A 21,431-nucleotide genomic window follows, 5' to 3' on the forward strand; every position below is an offset into this window, starting at 1 on the left:
GGCGCGCGCGTGCGCGCTCAGGCGAGTTTATACAAGGAACGAGCCTTCTTCGGCTTCTGGGGTCCGAGCACGAGCGGTGCGGGCGGGGCGCGCAGGCCCGCGCTCGAGGACGAGCGCTCTCTCCGCATTGGTTTCTATCAGAAGTGGGCGGGGCGAAGGCGGGACCTGGCGGAGTCTTAGAAGCTTCTTCATTGGCCCGAACGGGACGGCCGGGGCGGGCCAGTTAGCAAATTAGGCTGCGCGTTCGCCTCTGCGAGAGGGCGGGGCCGGAGGTTTCCATTAGTTGTCCCTGCCACTGGGAAAGGTAAAGCGGCGACGGCGGCCTCAGAAGCTGTGGGGTCCCCGGCTGGAGGTGGGAGACTCGGCGGGGTGAGTAGTTGCGCCGCCACCCCCCCGTCAGGCCTTCCTGTTCCCACGTTGGCTCCGCGCCACCCAGCTTATCCTGAGAGGGGACCCACCCTGTCCCCCCGGGCAGACGTGAGAAGGGGCGGCGGCGCGGGTCTCCTCCAGAACAGGGCGACGCGGCGAGGGCGCCCCAGCCTGGAGTGGCCTCTCTTCAGCGCCCCATTGCGCCAGTGGAAGGGCTTCCCCAGCGAGGGGTTGGGACTGTATTTTGGGGGGTGGGGAGACGGGAGGATGTGAGGAGGGGCGGCGGGTCGAGGCCGCCCGGCGGGGCTCCCCTCGGCAGCGGGTCTGCGGCGTCCCCGCCCCGCCGCCCTCGCGGCGCGAGCTCCCCCGGGCTTGCGGCTAGGGAAGCCCCTTCCCGCCGGCGCCGAGGAGGAGCCTGCGCGCCGGAGCCCCCAGCCCGAGTTCCGAGAGAGTCGGGGACCCGCCGGGGGCTGCGAGCCCGGGGCCGGAGCCCCGGCCCTGCTGACTGACCTTGGCTGCCCGCGAGGGTGGGCGAGTGACCCACCGCCTGCCCCGCGGCTCTTCCAGCTTCCTCCCAACAAGTTTCGGGCGTTGCTATGAAGTTCACCACTGGCATAGTGGGGAGAAGCAGAAATTGGCCCCTTCCCAGACCTTCGTACCCTTTGGACCCTCATAGAAATTAAATCCTAGGGTTTGGAACCATTTCCAAACGAACAGGTCCTGCTCGCGTTGACACGTTTTATGCCCACGTTGGGGGAAAAAAATAACCTGAACGTATTTCTGTGTAAAAAGGCAGATCTTCCTTGAGGTGTTTTTTCTTTTTTTTTTTTTTCCTTCGCTTCACTTGAGTGTTAAAGCCCAGATGCCCGAATAAGAAAAGCCTGACCTTAGTATTTCCACCGTGAGATTAGACGGATGCTGTGATATTTAAGTAGTTGCAGATCAGTGTTCTGTTAACACAATCTATTTTAATTGGCTGAAATTTAGGCTGATTTTAGAAAGTATTGCAGACACAGAATAATTTCTTCCCGTGAATCTGAATTAGGTTTGTTTGGACGTAATGCTTATGTAGTTAATGTAAAAGATTACACAAATTAATTTGTCTGAGAACATTTGACTAAAACAAGAGACATAAATATGTATAGAATAGGATTATCGTTTTAGGTAACGTTTCCGGCTTGTTCCTTTCTTGCTGTAGGGTTACAAAAGCATCTTTACAGAGGCTATTTGGGATTATATGTGAATGACATTTAGATGTAAATTTGTTTTTAATTTAAGTGTTTTAAAATATTTTATTCATAAAATGTGAAGAACCCGTGTTTACTTGTTTCTGTATGTTTAGTGCGGGGGGGGGTAGTATAATTTTATATTTAACAACCCAATTAGGGTTCATTAATTTTTTTTAAAGGTGTGCCTCTTTTTGAGAACATTGTACTTGAATACCTTAGCAATTCTTTTAATTTCTTTATTAAAAGTACTATTTTAGGTTTCGGCATTTTTGGCTTTGACACTGGAACAGGAGTAAGGAAGCCTGCAGCAGTATTACCAGTTTGACACCACCAGTGGGTGTTTCTGTTGACAAATGCAGAGAAGAGAACATTTGGGAAGGAAATATTTTTTTTGGGGGGGGGGGGTTAGGGGTGTTGGGGGTGGGGGAGAAGGAGCCAGAAGAAAGAAGCTGCAGAACTAAAGCTGCCAGCACAGAGTATGCTGAGCATTTCACAAGTACAAGGAAACCGAATTAGGATGAAAAAAAAAAAAATTTCAGTTTGCCTGTATTAAATAATAGAACTCCAGAAGAGGTATGCTAAATAAAGTTAATCATCCCGAGAGTGTTAAATAATCTACCATTTCAGAGGAGTTTGGAGGGTCTTCAACTGGAGTGTCAAATCTTTTTAAATTGTCTTGTGTTTTAAACATAATACAGTGATTAATTTGGTGTGTGTGTGTATAAGTTTTGTATACTAGTTTTGCTTATTTAGCATGTTTCCTAACCCTCATTTTTTTGGAAACAAAACTTGATATATTAAAAAACATTAGAAATAAACATTCTTTCTTCAGAGAAGATTTCTTTTTTCCTGCTCAGATTTATAATTTAGTCATGATTTAGGGGCTTGTAGAAAGGTTTTTTGTCCCTTATCTCAGGTTTTTGATGTTTACTTAATATGAGTTCCCTGGACTAAATCTGCCATTATTTTCATTGTAATTTTCTTGTAGTCATTTAAATTGGAGTGTGGCATTTACAGTATTCCCCGGGGTTTTAAAAGAAAAGGCTCCCATTGAGGGAAATTGCTGGGCCATCTCGCATAGATGAGTAATAGAAGGTTGACTGATTGCGAATCAGGTCTATTCTGTTCCAAATATGCTGCATGGGGTTAAAGCAGTCATTTAATGAGAACCAGATTTTATATGGTATTTCTACTTTGAAGGTGCAGTGTTGTTCCATTACAAACTGAAATACAGAGGTGGAGAAATTGCTTCAAGTATGCTTTTTTCCCCCCAGCCTTGCTTCACCACTGTGTCCAAGAATCTGTGAGAGACTCTCTGTCAACAATAGTTGCATTGTTGGAAATGACAGTGGCTTCTGTTGCAGAAATTTAACCTTTTATTATGATTTGCGTTTCAATTTACTTTGTGATAGAAAATTCAGCTATATCTAAGAATACGGCTATAGGAAATTTGTAAGGAAGTGAACCAAGAAAAATAAGCCTTCTTCAGCGTGTCTGTTAAAAGTTCACCTTTTTTCCCCTTCCATTTTGATAACTTTGGTGGTTATCTCTTTTATTTCTTCTAGGTATTAGAAGGTACACTAGCATAGTACTTTATTTTTGGCAGTAAGTATGGGGATGAGACTTTTTCATGTAATAAATTGATACCAAATAATAAGGCATTTAGAACAAATGAATCCACCCACATACACACACACCCAAAATGTAAGGGAAATCTTTTAGGTAACCCTTAACTTTGGTATAAGAATAGCAGATTTTTAAGTATTCAGTTGCTTTCTAAAGTAGAAAAGGCTGTTTATTCAGAATTTGATAGTTTTAGATTCCAAAGGTAGTTTTTTTCTTCTTTCTTTTTTTGTTTCTTTTTTTTGTTTGTTTGCAACTTCAAATTCCTTAGTAGAGGAGGAGATAGAATCTCAAAGGTTCTTTATCTTCTGATGTTGTCAATTGGGTCACATATTTCAACTTATGAAAATACTGCAATTAAAAGACTAAATTTAAACTCTTGTTTGGAGGGGTTTGCCAATTTACTTTCTATCTTAAACTCAACATTAGAAATCTTTTGTTGACAATACGTCACTTTTGTGTTTGTATTTAAATTCTTGATAGTTTCTAGAATGTTTCCTTCATATGGAGCAGTGCATGGATGACTGGATTACTCAAAGGTTTGGCCTCATTTCTCATTTGAGTTTGTACATTTACTTCATAATACTGAGACATGAGCTTGGGTGCAATTGTGTCAGTGGGTATGAAAGCTGAGAGTGAGGACTTTCTATGTAAAGAGCCTGGTAACATTTAGAAAATTAGGATTTGGGAATTAACAGAAAATTACTTATTAGGTTAAAAGGACCTAGCGCATTCAGGTCTTTGAAATTGGTTGTCAACATTTGAATTAAGCTCTCAGAAACATTTGTGTTCAAGACAGTTCTAATTAAGGTCAAGTTTTGGGAGTGGTCTCTGTTTTGGGCAGTCTTTATAGTAATTAAACTGTAATATGCTACTTTTTGAGCCTTACTGAATACCAGATATTTGGTACTGAATACCAAATAATTCATTTGCATGGATAGATGCAAAGTGTGTTTTCACAACACTTGTATGAGGTAGACGGTTCTCTTCTTTCCCAACACATTTGATCAAATGGGCTCAGAGAGAGAAAATAGTATGCACAGATTACCCAGCTACTCAGCAGCAGAGGCAGAACTACCATCCAAACCGGTCTGACTTGAACCCTTGTTCTTCAAAACCATGCTCTCTCTGCTTCTCTTTAGGAATCTGACTGCCCAAACATATTTTGAGGTCCTACTGTAAAGTCATTCCTGGGGAGGTTCTAGAGGTATAAATATGCCTCCTGGAGTTCACAGGCTACACTGGTAAGGCTGCCTGACCTTTAGTCACATGGGAAGCCGGACTCAGGTCCATCAGCACTGCTAGATAGGACAACTGGAAGTGCACAGTTTTCTAACAGAGTCATTAGTTCATAAATGAAGGTTGTACATGATTATTTACACCCAAAATGAGGTAGTTGTTTCTAATTAACTACTTGGTGTTTCATGTTTCTGCATGTTCCACTGTTAACTTTTGACTGACTTTGATTAAATTTGCTACACTAATGAAGGCGATGAAGATATTCCTTGAATTCAATTTTGTGGTTTTGATGCACTCTAAATGACAGCCATTGCAATTTGCAGATGGGTATCTCTTCTGTAATTGTAATGACTTAAGTGAAATAAAACCTGGAGGTGAATGAAGTTCACAGAGGTGTGTTATTGTTGCTTCTTAATACATAGAAGTTGGGCTCTGACAAAAATGTTCCTACTTGAAAGTAGAATTTTCTGCTACTTAAAGCCTGTTGTGAGTGTGTGTGTGTGTCGGTTTTAAAACAAGACCCATCATTCAGAGAGCTAAACAGTTGCTTAGCCCAAAGGAATGCTCAGAGGTCTATATCAGGGAGGAAAATGACTTAATGTTTTATTCTGTAATTGATGAGAATCACTTTTGTCACTTATCAAAGTTAGAAGCAGTCTAAATATTGTAGAAACTCAGGGCTAGAAATCAATCATCTTGGCCACAGCAGGACAGTTGTTCTATGAAGATGGGACCTATACGTAAATTCTTGTGGATTTATTTCTTTACCAAGTGTAGGTTTTCAACATTTCTTTTAAACAGCATTATTGAGGTATACTTTACATACTATAAAATTTACCTGTTTAAGTGTACCATTCAGTGATTTTTTTGGATAAATTTATGGAGTTGTCTAATCATCACTATAGTCCAATTTTAGAACATTCCATCACCCTAAAAAGAACGCTCCTAAGTGCATTTTAAAAAATCTTACGTACTTGCTTCCACCTAGATCTCTTTATCATCAGACAATGATAAACTGATGTAGATCTTAAAAGATAGGTCTTTTAAAAATATTTTTTTACATATATTACAATTTCTCACTGCTTTTTGTATTTTAAAAAGCTTTTGCCTAGGGGCACCTGGCTGGTCTAGTTGGTGGAGCGGTTGGTGGAGCTTATGGCTCTTGATCTTGGGGTCGTGAGTTCAAGGCCCATGTTGGGTGTAGAGATTGCTTAAATAAATAAGAACTTAAAAGTTTTTGCCTAAACATAATATATAGCAGAATATAAAGGACAATACTGCTAATGGTATTAAATTACCTTGTCTTTGTGGTTTTGATTTGATTTTGTTTTGGTCTTTTTTAAACCAGCAGATAAAACATAATGTTCTTAGTGATATGTTGGAAAAGCAGGAATACGAAATCAAGGTAGGGGTGCCTTGACGGACTCGGTCCATGGAGCATGAGACTCCATCTCGGGGTTGTGAGTTCAAGCCCCAAGTTGGGCATGGAGATTACTTAAACAAATCAAGGTAAAAGTAATAATAATTGTTGGGCAAGAAAAAAAAAATGCCTTTAAGATTTAAGACCATGGGTAAAATAATTGGTTTTCTTGACTTTAAACCAATAACATTGTGCATTTTAGTGTTTGACCTCTAATCCCCCTTGAGAAATTCATGCCAATGATGCATGCTCATCTAGCAGGCTTCATTAAATTCAGGTGTTCAAACACATTGTCTCCTTTCTGTGTTTTTTTCAGACTGGAGTTTTGTGGGATTTAGACACTTACCCTGCAAGGTACTGTAGCTACAACTGTTTTCCTGCCTGCATCATTTTCTTTTTAGTTACCCTTAAGGGTAGGTGTGGGAGTAAAGCTACCTTGGGAACGAGTTGTACAGTATAGGCTGATCTCCATGCTCCCACTTGCTCTCCTTTGCTCAATGTACTGCATGTGTAGATGGACATTGCTGATAGGATAGCTTGGGGTTATTAGTTTTTGGGTACACATAAGGGAAGAATGCACTGGTTTGGTTGGAAGCTAAGTGTTTTGGAAATTGTGTCTAACTTTCTTTGCTTTTAGATGAATGTTTCTCTATAGAAAGTGACCCTTACGAGTGCCAGGCAGGTAAATCAATAACTCCTTGTGTGGTAGATTGTGTCTGGATTGTTAATAACAGATTGGACACAGCACTGCTCTGATAATAATAGTTTACTGTAAATTCAATCATAACTGGTTTGATATAGGTTTACTTTTTTTTTTTTTTTTTAAACTGTTTAACAGCTATGGCTGTAGGATTCTGTTGTTACTTTGTATCCTTTGTAAGAGAAAGGCCTAATATCAAGCAGTAACTTATGAAGTGCTTTCTGACACTGTAACCTTTTTGATTTAGAGGGAAATAGTGCTTTTGAAAGTAACAACTTTGCTTTCTGGAAGTGAACAAAACATATGGATGAATATTTTTAAAGAGTCCTTTTTTTTTTTTTTTTTTGTAAGTTGCAATTTTATTTATTTATTTAAAGTTTATTTACATAATTGCTATACCCAACATGGGGCTCAAACTCACAACCCCAAGATCTCAGGAGTTGCATGCTCTTCCGACTGAGCCAGCTGGGCGCCCCCTAGGTAAGTTGCGAATTTAGATTTCCATTTTAGATTTTATATTATGCCTAAAGATTAGGTTCTTGGCAGTGTAAGATCATATTGTAATAATCGGATTAAACACACATTCACTTGTGGAAGATATGGCAGATAAAAAATGGTGATAAGTAATAGTTGAAGCACAACTTACTGACTTGGCTTTGCCCGATTACCCTGATATTGGCCAAGTGGAAACTTGTTTCCTGATGAATAGAATTTTTCAGAGATTACAAAAGTTGTTTTAGGTGTGACATATCCTAGACTTTATGCACACACCCCTCCTGGTTTGTTAGCCTCTCATAGAATGTATTAACTTTAATTACTAGTATGTATGTATGTGTGTGTGTATATATATGTGTGTGTATGTGTGTATATATATATATATGTACACATTTTTTTTTTTTTTTTTTTTAAAGTACACTCTGCCCAACGTGGGGCTTGAACTCACAACCCTGAGATCAGGAGTTGCGTGCTCTAGCTACTGAGTCAGCTAGGAACCCTGCTGTTATGTAATTGTTATCAGTAATATTACCACTACAATTTAAGTTTAGCAATTGCAGACAAAAAGAAAGTTCTACTTTTTAAAATTTTTACAAAATGTTTTTATTTATTTTTGAGAGAGACAGACAGAATGTGAGTGGGTTAGGGGCAGAGAGAGAGGGAGACACAGAATCCGAAGCAGGCTCCAGGCTTTGTCAGCACAGAGCCCGACGCGGGGCTCGAACTCATGAGCTGTGAGATCATGACCTGAGCTGAAGTCAGATGGACACTCAATCTACTGAGCCATCCAGGCGCCCCAAGAAAGTTCTATTTTAATTGTTAATAATTGAAAATAGTTGAGGTAGACAAAATCTAATTTTGTGCAAATTGGTGTTTCCTACTGTATCAATTATTTCTTTTCTTTTTTTAAGTTTTATTTGTTTGAGAGAGACAGAGACACTGAGAGTGGGGGAGGGGCAGAGAGAGGGAGAGAGAGAATCCCAAGCAGGCTCAGTGCCACCGCACATAGCCTGGGGTGGTGCTCAAACTCTTGGAACCAAGAGATCATGACCTGAGCTGAAACCAAGAGTCAGACATTTAATCGACTGAGCCACACAGGTGCCTCTCAATTATTTCTTTCTAAAAATAACCCTGTCCTACATCCTGTGGATCTATCCTTCATTTAGCAAATACTTATTGGGTGTCTGCTGTGTACTAAACTATGATAGAGGTTGGATGGAGTGGTAGATAAAAGGTAAGGAGGCCTTGCCCTTAAAGAATTTATAGTCTTGAGTTGGAGTCACAGGGGAAGTATAAGGTACTATGGGATTATGTAACTGGGTAAGGATTGGGATCTGTCCTGGGGGGAGCAGGCAGGAAGCCCACACTGAGGAGTTAACATTTAAGTGAGACTTAAAGGATGAGAAAGACATGGTCTAGTAGGGGAAATAAATTTTCCTGGCAGAAGGTGCAAATGCCCTCAGGCAGGGTGAGAGAGAGAGAGAGAGAGAGAGGGAGAGGGAGAGGGAGAGGGAGAGACGGAGACAGGCTTCTGAAAAACAACCTTTTACACTTGATCTTAGCCAAAAGGCCGAGAAGCGATGAAAAACAACCTTTTAAAAAACTGAGAGAAATCCACAATGGCTGGAAAGCAGAGAAGCAGGTGATGAAGCAGAATTAGGCAGGGGCCAGGTCCTGAAGAGGCTTAGTAGGCTGTCTACTGGACTTTTGAGCTTGTCCTAAGGCTCCTGGGAAGCTATTGAAGGTATGATATGAAATGAAATGCTCCTCACACCCAAAACAAAAACCAAGAGTTTTAGTTCAATGGAACCTTGATAATTTACCAAAAAGTCCATAATCTGTGCAAGGTAAAATAATCTTCCCTTATTTCAGTAAAATTTTTGCAATTGCTTCTTTGATTGTCATCTGCGATACTCTTTTCATTGTTTTTGTGGAAATTACCTTTAATTTTTTAAAAGCTCCTTATATCCTTCACCATTCTGTTAACCTTATATAGGGATGTCATTTCTATTTATAACTGAGTTAAATTTTTTTCTGATAGTGTTAGCTCCCTTCCATATTTAAACTTAAAATTCCTCATTGCCCTCTTCCCCTTAATCTGCTCAAGGTATTTACTGTTTTAATGAAATGATTCATTAAATATGAGCATTAAATTTGCTTTATTGTTTAAAAAATTTTTTTAACATTTATTTATTATTGAGAGAGAGAGAGAGAGAGAGAGAGAGAGAGAGAGAGAGAGAGAGAGAGAGAGAGACAGAGCAGGAGCAGGGGAGGGGCAGAGAGAGAGGCAGACACAGAATCTGAAGCAGCCTCTAGGCTCTGAGCTGTCCGCACAGAGCTTGAAGCAGGGCTCGAACCCACGAACTGTGAGATCAAGACCTGAGCTGAAGTCAGACGCTTAACAGACTGAGCCACCCAGGCGCCTCTATTCTGTCTTTTTTTTTTTTTTTTTTAAATACAATGTCTTAGGTTTAGTTTAATATTTCTCAGCATTTATGCTATTTCATATTTTATGAAATCTCATTTGGACACCTGTAATGTTTTTAGAGAATTTTATTACTATTGTTTAAGAATATGAATATTTAGGAGCACCTGGGTGGCTCTGTCAGTTATGTGTGCTACTCTTGATTTCAGTTCAAGTCATGATTGTGAGATTGAGCCCTGCATTGGGCTCTGCGCTGACTGCTCGCATCCTGCTTGGGATTCTCTCTCTGCCCCTCCCCTGCTCACTCATGCTCCCTCTCTCTCTTTCCCTCTCTCTCTCTCAAAATAAATAAACATTAAGAAGGAAAAAAATAGGATTCTTTGGTCTAAGTACCATTTTTCAAATCTGGTTCACATCCTGTGACCTTTTATATTAAACTGGTCTTTGTTGAGCTTCTTATGTTCAAGTGAGCTTATGTGTATAAAAGTGCTACAAAGGTTTTATTTTACATATGTTGATTTCTTTCTCCTACAGTTAGGTGTCCTTACATGCTCACTTCTTTTTTGGAAGTCGTCAGCCATGCTAAATTTTTACTTGTCTTTATGATTAAATAATGAGCATTTATTTAGGTTTTCCTTGGTGTAAAGTTGTTAGTTTGTGCCTGTATAGAATGCTGTTGTGCACTTTCACCATCCATATATACAAAGAATAGCCACAGCATCACTTCCTTCTTCAAGTTTTTCCTTTGAAATTTATTTTGATATAGCCTCTAAATAGCTCACTTTGGCCCTGAGTTCTTAGGCTTTTCTGAACCATTCTGTACGTGCTCTGTGTTTTTTTTTTCCTTGTTGCTTTAATCACTTTTTTTCTTTTCCTGGTGCTGGTAACGTGAAGTTTGCAGTGGTTTTTGCATTACTTTCTTTGCTTCCTGTTCAGCCCAGGACATTTATTTTAGAGTTGCCTCATTTTAGATTTTAGAGTTTGGAAGTGATGTTTTTATGCTACTGGTTTCTCTACCATTCAAAGTGATTGTTCTTGATTTGGAATTGTGCTTTTGAGTCTGTCCTTCTGCCCACGGTTGGTAAAGTAAGGCCGTATTTGTTTTTGGTTGACTTTAAGATAGGGTGATGATTTGGGTATCTTGGTGTCAGCATCATGGTAGGTGATGGAGATACAAAGCCAGGCTGTGGTGTTGTGCTCTTAAGGAGTTTGTAATCCAGTAGAAGAGGCAGAAAGCCACCAGTAAAGTGCAGGATGATATGCATGTTCAGATGGAAATACAGGGTGCTGGTACTCTAGGCCAGAAGAGGTGCCCTTAGCGCAGACTTATGGGGACTGGGAAAGGCAGTGATTCTTTAGTGTGAAGAGTCTTAAAGGAGGCCCAGAATGTCAAGTGAAGGGAAGGGGTTTTCCCCTTAGACATGGGTCTGAGAACGAGCATATAAAATTGGGAAAATAGCAAGAAGTAACATGGATTTATTTATTGCATGCTTTGTTTTGATGCATTTACTTCATCTACATCCCAGGATCTTGATTTTCTTTATAGCCATCTTTTGACTTTTCACTTTTACATAGGAAAATACTATGTTTTATATATAGGAAATACTGAAACCAGGGATTTAAATAGGAATGGACCTTTGGTAAAATGGATAAACAGATGGTATCCGTTTTCTACTGTAAGCTCCTACAGGCATGGTGTTGAGTTTTTTTTTTTTTAAGAGAGAGAGAGTGAGCACGTGAGCAGGGGAGAGGGGCAGAGGGAGAGAAAGAGAGAGAGAGAGAGAGAGAGAGAGAGAGAATGAATCTTATGCAGCCCCCATAGTCAGCTCAGAGCCTGTCGCGGGGCCTGATCCCATGACCGTGGCTTCACACACCTCCAGATTATTGCTCATGTCTCTCAGATTGGGAGACTGATTTTATTTATTTTTTTGAAGTTATCTCTATGCCCAACATGGAGCTTGAACTCACCACCCTGAGACCCCAAGATCAAGACTGGCATTCTCTACTGACTAAGCCAGCCAGGCACCCTGGGAGGCTGGTTTTAAATGTATTCCCATAGCGGGGTGCCTGGGTGGCTCAGTGGCTTAAGAGTCTGATTTTGGCTCAGGTCATGATCTCAGAGTTGGTGAGTTTGAGTCCTGCGTCGGGCTTTCTGCTGGTGGAGAGTCTGCTTCAGATCCTGTGTCACCCTCTCTGCCTCTCCCCCACTTGCACGTGTGCTTGCTGTCTCTCCCAAAAATAAATAAAAACATAAAAACAAACAAATAAATAAATGTGTTCCCATAGGGAGATAAAAATATGTGCCTTACAGAAAGGCCCTCTAGGGATGCAATGACTTCATCAAGGAATTCACTATACAATATTAGCTGGTTAATTAGATGAAGAGTTTTGTTTTTGTTTTTATTTTTTAGTTTTTTAAACATAACTTTGAAAAACAAGTTGATTTATTTCTGAGTAATCTGTACACCCATGTGGGGCTCCAACTCCTGACTCTGAGATCAAGAGTCACATGCTCTTCTGACTGAGCTATCCAGGTGCTCTTGTTTTTTTTTTTTTTTTTTAAACGTTTATTTATTTTTGAGACAGAGACAGAGCATGAACAGGGGAGGGGCAGAGAGAGAGGGAGACACAGAATCTGAAACAGGCTCCAGGCTCTGAGCGGTCAGCACAGAGCCCGACGCGGGGCTTGAACTCACAGACCGTGAGATCATGACCTGAGCCGAAGTCGGACGCTTGACCGACCAAGCCACCCAGGCGCCCCTTGTTTTTGTTTTTAAAGCATGCTGTCATAGACTTTTAAATACTGTCTCTGTCTACATTTTGGTAATTTCTTGTAATCTGGGTCCCACCTGCTCAGAAAACTCACATCCCCAGTCTGTTTTACAGGTAGGATATGGGCTTCTGACCTAGGTTAAGACAGTCATTTTAGACCGAGTGAGACTTGTATATGGAAGTGAGCCTTGTGAGGTGGCCATCATGTGTAGTTGAATTGATGGTCTAGTGATCATATTGACAGAGATGTTTTGATTTTTTTTTTAAAGTTTTATTTATTTAATCTCTACACCCAAAATGAGTCCCAAACTCACAACCCCAAGGTCAAGAATAGCCATACTCTTCCTACTCACCTAACTAGGTATCCCCTGATTTTTTTTTTTTTTTTTTTTAAAGTAGTGGCAATTGCAGAGCTTATGGAATTCAGTCTCAAGTGATTTTGGTGCTGAGTAGTGACAGTAGATTTTTTTTGAGGGGGAGGGTATTTATCTTCTGATATTTTCTGATCATGTGGGATTTGTGGTTAGATGTCTTATATTAATTTTGGAATATTTTCAGCCATTATCTCTTCAAATATTTCTTCTCTCCCATTCTCCTATTTCTGTGATTCCGTTTATCAATATGTTAGAAACTTTGATATTTTCCCCCAGCTCTTGAATGTTTTTGTTTGGTTTTTCACTCTGTTTTCTCTCAGTGTTTTGGTTGGGGTAATTTCTGCTAATTTTCAAGTTCATGGATTCTTTGCTTGGCTGAGTTGAGTCTAGTGAAGAGCCTGTTGAAGGAACAACTCTTCATTTCTTTTAACTGTGTTTTTCATTTTTAGCACTTTTGTTTGCTTCTTACAGTTTCCATCTCTGGTCTGAATTACCCCTGATTTTGCATGTTGTTCTCTTTTACGTTAGAGCTGTAAACATGTTACCCATAATATTTTAAATTTCATTGTGGATATTTCCAAAATGTAATTCTGTATGTAGATCTGATATGTTCTTTGTCTTTTCTGAGTGTTGTTTTTTCTTTGCCTTTTCTTATGCCTCATGATTTGTTTTCCTTGTTGCAAGCCTGATTTATTTTGTAGAACAGTAAAGACTGAGGTACATAACTTTTATGTCTGTAAATGGGCATATCTTTCCTGTGCTAGGCCTTTGGTGTAGGGATTTGAGTTAGTCTAGTTAGGATTTGGGCTGGGTTTGAGTCTGATTGTTGCTATGGTTACCCTTAGTGTACCTCAGGCTTCAGATTCTTGGTAGAGACAGTTTATGATTAGGGTGGGAGTTGGTTTATTTTGACTTTCAGGTATTCCTTTTGAACTGTGGTTTAGGGAGGGTCTCTTTATATGCCCTGTTCTTCTGTCCCTCTGCCAGTAGTATTCTTTCGTTTACTAGAAGTTGGTCATTGGAAGTTGGTTAGCTTGGAGGTGGGGAGTGATGGTGGGGTGTCATCTTTTGTTCTGGTTAAACCTCAGGTTTAGGCTTGCATCAGTGTCCCACAGTCTTGCCCCACCCTTAGCTATTGTGGTGGGCTCAGTGTGGAATCCTGCCCCTCTGCTAGGGGCAGGATTCCACACTGCCCCTTTCCCCAGCTGCATTGAGTTTTTACCGATGCTGTAAGGGTAGAAGCACTTATTTGCCTTGATGAGGGATTTTCTTCCTTCGTGGAGATAGGGAGAGAAGGATCTGGGTGTTTTCTTGCTTCTGAGGCACAGCTGCATTTCCCTTCCCCCAGGTCTGCATCACAATGGGCGTCCTCAGTGCCCTTTACTCTCTGTGAGTGCCTGGTGGGGTTGCTGGAGGAAGATCCTGCTGAAGGTTGGGGTCTCCCCAATTTCTGTGACCCCCTCAGTGATTTCACACTGTCCCTTCAGCTAAGCCACATCAGGTTTTTATCAACTTGCCAATTATTCTAGCTGCGCTCTTCTTATCAGTGTCCAGTTGCAGTCTACCCCAGGTGAGCACAAGGTTGTCTCCTGTCTCCTTGCAGGTACTGTCTCCCGAGATTTTGAGCCAGTTGGTTGTTCTCCGATGGGTTTAAAAAAAGTTACGAATTTGAAATTAGTCCAGGTATTTTTCATTGTAGGGGTGGGCAGCTGTATTCCTTCCAGCTTTCTTATTCTGGGGTGGAAGACAAGTTTGGTTACCCTTAAAATTTTAACATGCACATTTAACTAAGTCTAAACTTAATTATTATCCCTAACCTGCTGAATAAGGCAAAGATTTTAGAATGGCTTACCTTTTAACCCCCATCCCCTCTTCCATGTTAGTTATTTATACCTTAGTTTTGCTTAAGTCACCTTAAGCCTATATAAAAATAGTGAATGTTTACTCATCAACATGTGTTCCAAATTTCTTTCTTTTACCATTCTTCACCCCATTTCTTCATTGTGGGCGCAGTTTCCTTTTTCAAAAAGAATGTTTTGTGTAGTTCTTTCACTAAAGGCCTGTTAGTAACTTGATCTTTGTATTTCTGAAAATCTTGACTTCACTTTTTCTCTTGAATGATTGTTGAGCTGGGTACAGAATTTATGTTGATAGTTATTTTCCCTCAGCACTTTGATGTTATTATCTTGTGTTTTGACAAGTCTTGTTAATGAGAAGTCTTTAGTCAGTTCAGGTATAATTTTTTTGTATGTAGGTAATTATCTTTTCCCTTGGGATACCTGTAAGATTTTGCTCTTTGTTTTTGATCTGCTGTTTTTTTCTGATCTTTCTACCTGTGGATTTGTTTTTATTCTGCTTTTATTTGGCATACTCCATCAGTCTGAAGACTCCTGATGCCTTCAGTTATTAAAAAAAAAACAAAAACTTAGACTTTAGCTTTTAAATTCTTGCTTCCCATTTTCCATTTCTAGAACTATTTAGATAATGTGTTGTATCTTTTCATTGTATCCTCCCTGTTGCTTAAATTTTCTTTAGTGTTTTCCTTTTTTAAATTTCTGGGTGATTTCCTGACACCCATCTTGCAATTGACTAATTTCTCTTTACCTGTGTCTAGTCATTTGGTTAAACCATTACTTGAGAATTTTCATTAAAAACACTGGGCTATTTTTTTTAAATATAAAAATTACTGTGTTTGTACAAGTCTACTTTTAGATTTTCATAAGAGCATTTTCTTGTTATTTCTTTGAACATTTGAAAATATAATTATGTTTGTTTCCTTTGGATTGTTGTAGTTCTTGAGGAGTGAGATCTCTGATTTGTTTGCCCGCTTTCCCTCTAAGTTTTGCTTGTCAGAGTTTGCTACATTTGACACTTTGGGAATTATTTGCTTGTTCCTGGCTTGTGGGATGCTTCTTTTGAGTGGTTTTGCATTTGTCTCTGATGGGACTCTTTGGGGTCACTGTTCCAGGAGAGTTTTCCAACTATTCTGAGACAGATTTCTGAAATCCAGAGAGTGGTGTGAACTGGACTCCCTGTCTGTGGTGGAGCAAAGACTTGGGTTTTCCCTTTTGCTTTGATCATTCCTACAACACACAGCCCTAGGCTTCTGTGTGTAAGTTTTCTTTTTGCTTTCTTTAAAAAAGGTAAAAAAAAAATTTATTTATTTTTGAGAGTGAAAGGAGAGGAGTGCATGCATGCCTGCGTGGGGAAAGGGCAGAGAAAGAGGGGGACAGAAGATCTGAAGCAGGTTCTGTGCTGACAGCAGAGACCCCGATGCAGGGCTCAAACTCATGAACTGTGAGATGATGACCTGAGCCGAAGTTGGACTCTTAACTGAGCCACCCAGGCGCCCCTCTTTTTTTCTTACACATCCAAGGATAGCCCTTGGTATCTCTTGACTTTATGCTGGTGGTTCACTTCCATCTTCTTTCCCATGCACAGACTTTAGGGATAATCTCTGGTTTCCTGGTCCCGATTAATCATTTGAGTTTGTAGCCATTGGTTTAGACAGCAGGAGTGAGCAGGTTTTTGTCTTGTGACAAGGAAGAGAAAGGTCTTTGTCCTATGTTAAGGAAGAATCTCATTTAATAAGCTCTTGTTTATGCAGCCACTCCTTTCTATTCTGGTCTCCCTGTTGGTCAGGAAATAGTTCGTCCAGGTAAGAACTAGGAAGTAATTGCAACCACAGGCATCCTCTGAGTTGAATAGATTATTCACCAGAAGTGCATTTATACATTGGTTGTGTAGAACAGTTCATATTCTCTGATAGGAACTATGCATGTTACTTTAAAAAATGGGTTAGTTTCCCAGGTAACCCTTAGGAGTCTGTTCTTTTCATGATGTAGTTGAAATTCACATAGACATGTGAGCTCTTTGGGATTGTAGTCAGTATGTAGTAGGTGATTTTTGTGGGGAGGTGCATTTTAACATTCTCAGTGAGAGAGGGGAGTCTGGTAGTTACCAACCTGATTTGGTCTTCTCTGGTTGTGACCTGCCAGCTACCAGTGCCTGTTAATTGTTACAAATTCTGACCACTGGGGGCTCCTGGGTGGCTCAGTTGGTGAAGCGTTCAAATTCTGCTCAGGTTGTGATTGCGTCATGATCACATGGTTCATGAGTTCGAGCCCCACATCGGGCTTTCTGCTGTCAGCACGGAGCCCCACTTCAGGTCCTCTGTCTACCTCTCTCTGCTGCTCCCCTGCCTATGTGCATGCACATGCTATTTCTCTCAAAAATAAATGAACATTAAAAAAAAAAGTCTGGCCACTGTTCTCAAACTTGCCACCAAATCATCTCCTTTCCTACTCAGCACACAACCTTGCCTCTGCACCACTGAGAATATTGAGAGCCCTTTGGCAGATTTTCTGCAGCTTCTGGCTCCATCTACAAATTTCTCAGTCCCTCTCTCTCCAGAGCTGTTGTTTTCCTCCTGTCTCAGAAGATGAGGTGCTTCTGTTCTTCCAGGCCAGTCCCTTGCCTGGTGCCCTCTGCTTCAGTGCTGCTGCTTTAGCAGTGTTTTTCCATCAGTTATTCCCCCTCTTCCTCCTCATCCTATATCCCTGTAGCTCTCAACCATGGGCCTTTTTGCTCCACGGGGGACATTTTGCAATGCCTGAAGACATTTTTGGTTGTCACAACTTGGGCTGGGGGTGATGGTATGTATGCTCCTAGCATCTGGTGGGCGGAGGCCAGGGATGCTGCTAAACATCTTACAGTGCACAGCACAGCCTCCTCCCCCCCCTCCCCGCCCCCTCAGCAAAGAACTTATCTGTTCTAAAATGTTGTTGGTAGTGCTGAAGTTGAGTAACCTTGTTACATCCTTAGTCTCGCTTTTTGACTTCTTTGTTTTACTCTGATCTTATTCCTAAGGTTCTTGTCTTCGAAAACCCTCCCTAAACTGCTTAGGTCCCCTCCCCATTCCTATCTACCTAATCTTCTCCCCTTCTCCAGACTTCTGAGAGGGTGGTCTGTATGTAGTCTATCCATTTCTCATTCACTTCTCAAACTTCAGCTCTTGCTCTGTGACTTCCCACTCTCAATGCTGTTTAAACTGTTTTTGCTGAGATCACCTGTGATCTCTTGTGTGCTCCATTTAGTAGATTCATTCATTTCCAATTTTACTTGACATTTCTGTTGCACCTGACACCGTTAATCACTATCTCCTTGAAGCAGTGTGTTCCCTTGGTGTCTGTGTTCTCCATGTCCTACTCTTACATTTCTTTGTCTACAAGCTCTGTTGGCTTGTCCCAGTCCAGTTACTCCTTATATACTGTTGTTACTTGGGTTTGACTTCTTGGCCAAGTGTAATCATAGGTCATTATCTCAATTACATCCAGAGTTTCACTTTGACTTATATGCAGGTGTTTTTCTAAATTCCTCCCCCATTTTTCCCTACAAGCTTCAGACTCCTTCTTAATGACCTTCTGGAAATCTACACCTCAGCATTCTTACAGGTACCTTGTACTGAACATGTTTAATGTGAAGTACAGCATCCTTTCCTTGAACTTGTCCTCCTTAATTGAAGAAAAAAATCTCTTACTGGTTCCATCGTCCACTTAGTCTCCTAAGGTGGTTAGCTGGGTCTTGTCAAACTCCGGATACATTATCTAGAGTTGCTAATATGATACAAAATGTGATTATGATCATATCACTGATCTGCTTGAAAGCCTGCAACTGTGCTCTCTTGCTGACAGAAGGAGAAAGGATAGACTCAATTCCCTTATATGGCTTGTCAGGTTCTCCTTGGTATGTTCTCTGCCTACCTACCTCTCCAGCCTCACATCCTTTCCCTGTCAGCCTCAAACACTATGCTCTGACAGGGAGAGCTCCCCATAAAATTCTGTTTCAAATGTGCTGTCTTTGCTTGTGCTCTCTCCTTTGCCTGGAACGCAGTGGTTTTCTGTAGAGTTGCTACCTCTGTGGATGGTGGGATTCCCTGTTCCTCATGGAAGCTACAGTTAATTGGCACCTTTCCCCACTTCACTGGCCTCAATGTTATTGAATATTCTTTGTCTGAACTATGATTTTGGGAGTCCAGGACTGGGTAAATGGTGGCATTAGTCTCGCAGAAAGAGGACAGGGAATGGGTACGGGTAGTTTTTACAGCTTTTCAATTATGTGATTACTATTAAGCCATTTCTTTTCTTAGTCCCTGCTACCTGTAGTTTTATTATCTTTCAAGGATTCTTCTGGAAAAATGTATCTTTTGGAGGAGATATCTTTTATTGTCCTACACGAAGATGTGGGTGTTTCAGCTCTACTGGGCTTTGCCACCCATTCAAAAAAAATTTTTTTAAAGTAGGCTCCACACGCAGTGTGGGGCTTGAACTCACTATCCTGAGATTAAGAATGGCATGCTTTGCAACTGAGTCAGCCAGGTGCCCTTGCCACCTGTAAAATCTTAACCTGCTGCCTTGTAGCTCCTTAGAATTCCTCACTGATTTGCCTGCTGGGGGTACTTCCTGCATTCCCAGGGCCAGGGCTGCTCTGGGGTTTTGTTTTGTCCCCCCCTCCCCCTTATTTAAGTGGATTTTAGTGTAGAAGGAAAGGTAAACATGTGTTTGGTCAGCCATTTTGCAGCAGAACTTCACTACTCTGTACCTCATGTGGTTTCTCCTTTTTTTCCTCTATTGTAGACATCATGGCAAAGAATCTCTTTTATTATTAAATTTTATTTATTTGCAAAGAATGTCTTTTATTTCTGAAAAAATTTTAAGTTTATTTATTTTGACAGAGAGAGTGAGAGTAAGTGGGGGAGGAGCAGAGAGAGAGAGAGAGAGGGAGGGGGAGAGAGAATCCTAAGCAGGGTCTTCATTGTTAGCGTGGAGCCCGTCGTGGGGCCTGAACTCACTAACTGTAAGATCATGACCTGAGCCGAAATCAAGAGTTAGACGCTTAACTGAGCCATCCAGGGGCCCCAAGAATGTCTTTTAAAGTGAATCCTTACATGTATCTTTGATCATGTTCTTAGGACACTAGTCGTACATATCCCTTGAGAATCACTGGGGGTGGTGATAGATAACACTGACGAGATTGTGCCATACCTGTGAAGGTTGTGAAGCAAACACTGCTGAGTCACCTAAAGGAAAGGTTGCCAGTTAAAAATGTTTACTATTTTGGCCAATGTGATCAAATGGTTTCTCCTTATTGTTTATCGTTGGATTTAAAAAAAAAATACTTCTAAGATTGAACATTTTACAAAATTTATTTATTGGCCATTTGTACTTTGTACATTTTCTTCTCGTGTTAAAGGCTTAAAAAAATTCTTTGTAGGGTTGACTCATTTCTTTGCTTTTAACATGAAATAAGCAAACACTACCAAATGTAAGATCCATTGCTCTTTCTTTCTTTAAAATGTTTATTTATTTGGGGTGCCTGGGTGGCTCAGTTGGTTAAACATCAACTTTGGCTCAGGTCACGATCTCACATCTCCTGAGTTCGACCCCGGTGTCGGGCTCTGTGCTGACAGCTCAGAGCCTGTAGCCTGCTTTAGATTCTGTGTTTCCCTCTCTGCGCCTGCTCTGCTCATGTACTTTCGCTCTCTCTCTCAAAAATGAATAAACATTAAAATAATAATAAAAAAAAACCCCTTTATTTATTTTGGAAGAGATGTGGAGCTGGGAAGGGGCAGAAAGAGAGGGAGAAAGAATCCCAATCTCTGTTGTCAGCATAGAGCCTGATGTGGAGCTTGATCTCAGGCAACTGTGAGACCATGACCTGAGTCAGATACTTAACTGACTGAGCCACTCAGGTGCCGCTTACAATGTGGTTTTGACCAGATATCCTTTTTCTATCTCATTTCAGATGTATGAGCTTCTGGGTCGTGAATTAATTAATTGGGTTGTTGTGATATCCAGTCAGTGAAATGGTAAACATGAAAGCACTTTGCAAATTATATAATATCATCATCAGCATTATTTATAATAATCCTTAAGTGTTTTTAACCAAATTTTGTTGGAATGTGCTCTCTTCTGTTGGCTCACACAACTTAACTGTAACCCCATACGTTTTCCCAGACCTAGTTCAGATCCACTTTCCTATGTAAAACATAACCTCTCCAGTCTAAAACAAGCACACTTTTCTTTGAACATTTATAGCCATTGTGACTTGTATGGTTTATTTGGTAATCATGAACCTGCATCGTCTAATCTTGCCTGTTGTTTTTTTTTTAAGAATTTTTATTTTTAAGTAATCTTCACACCCAACATGGGCTCAAACTGACAACGCTGAGATCAAGAGTTGCATGCTCTCCTGACTGAGCCAGCCAGTTGCCACCAGTGTCCTCTGTCTTGTATGAACCGTACTCCTAGGCCATTCTATCTGTGTAGTGGGTCCAGTTTTGATTTCTTGAAAGTGGAGCAGTAATTTAGACAACTTATGAAACAGTCTAGTGCAGAATTTTAGATTTTAATAGCTTTTTCCTTTTTTTTTTTTTAAACATTATCTAACTCATACCCAATTTGACATTTTTTTTTTTTTCCTCAAAGTAAACTCTGCCCCCAATGTGGGGCTCTAACTCCTGGCCCTGAAATCAAGCCAACCAGGTGCCCTGACAGTCACTTTTTTTTTTTTTGAGCTTATTTATTTATTTTGAGACAGAGCGAGTGAGAGCGCACATGTGCAAGTGGGGTCCGGGGAGAGGGAGAGGGTGAGAGAGAATCCTCAGCAGGCTCCATGCCCAACAAGGAGCCCAATGTGGGGCTCGATCTCATGATAGTGAGATCATGACCTGAGCTGAAATCAAGAGTCAGACACTTAACTGACTGAGCCACCCAGGTGCCCCAGC

General features: G+C 40.8%; 1 protein-coding gene across 4 annotated transcripts in view; it reads left to right on the top strand.

The window, feature by feature from the left end:
* The first annotated feature begins 253 nt into the window (after positions 1-253).
* The window catches only part of CDKL5 (cyclin dependent kinase like 5), a 193,940-nt gene continuing 172,762 nt past the window's right edge, over positions 254-21,431 (top strand). For 2 of the 4 annotated variants that reach the window (XM_058714272.1, XM_058714269.1), the window contains exon 1: positions 254-369. The gene's annotated coding sequence lies outside the window, so the exon portion shown is untranslated. Of the gene's footprint in view, positions 370-14,055; positions 14,217-21,431 lie in introns of those variants that run through there. The other 2 variants (XM_058714273.1, XM_058714271.1) reach the window with 2 other exon arrangements.

Source organism: Neofelis nebulosa, chromosome X (assembly GCF_028018385.1).
Source record: "Neofelis nebulosa isolate mNeoNeb1 chromosome X, mNeoNeb1.pri, whole genome shotgun sequence".
NCBI classification, from domain to species: domain Eukaryota; kingdom Metazoa; phylum Chordata; class Mammalia; order Carnivora; family Felidae; genus Neofelis; species Neofelis nebulosa.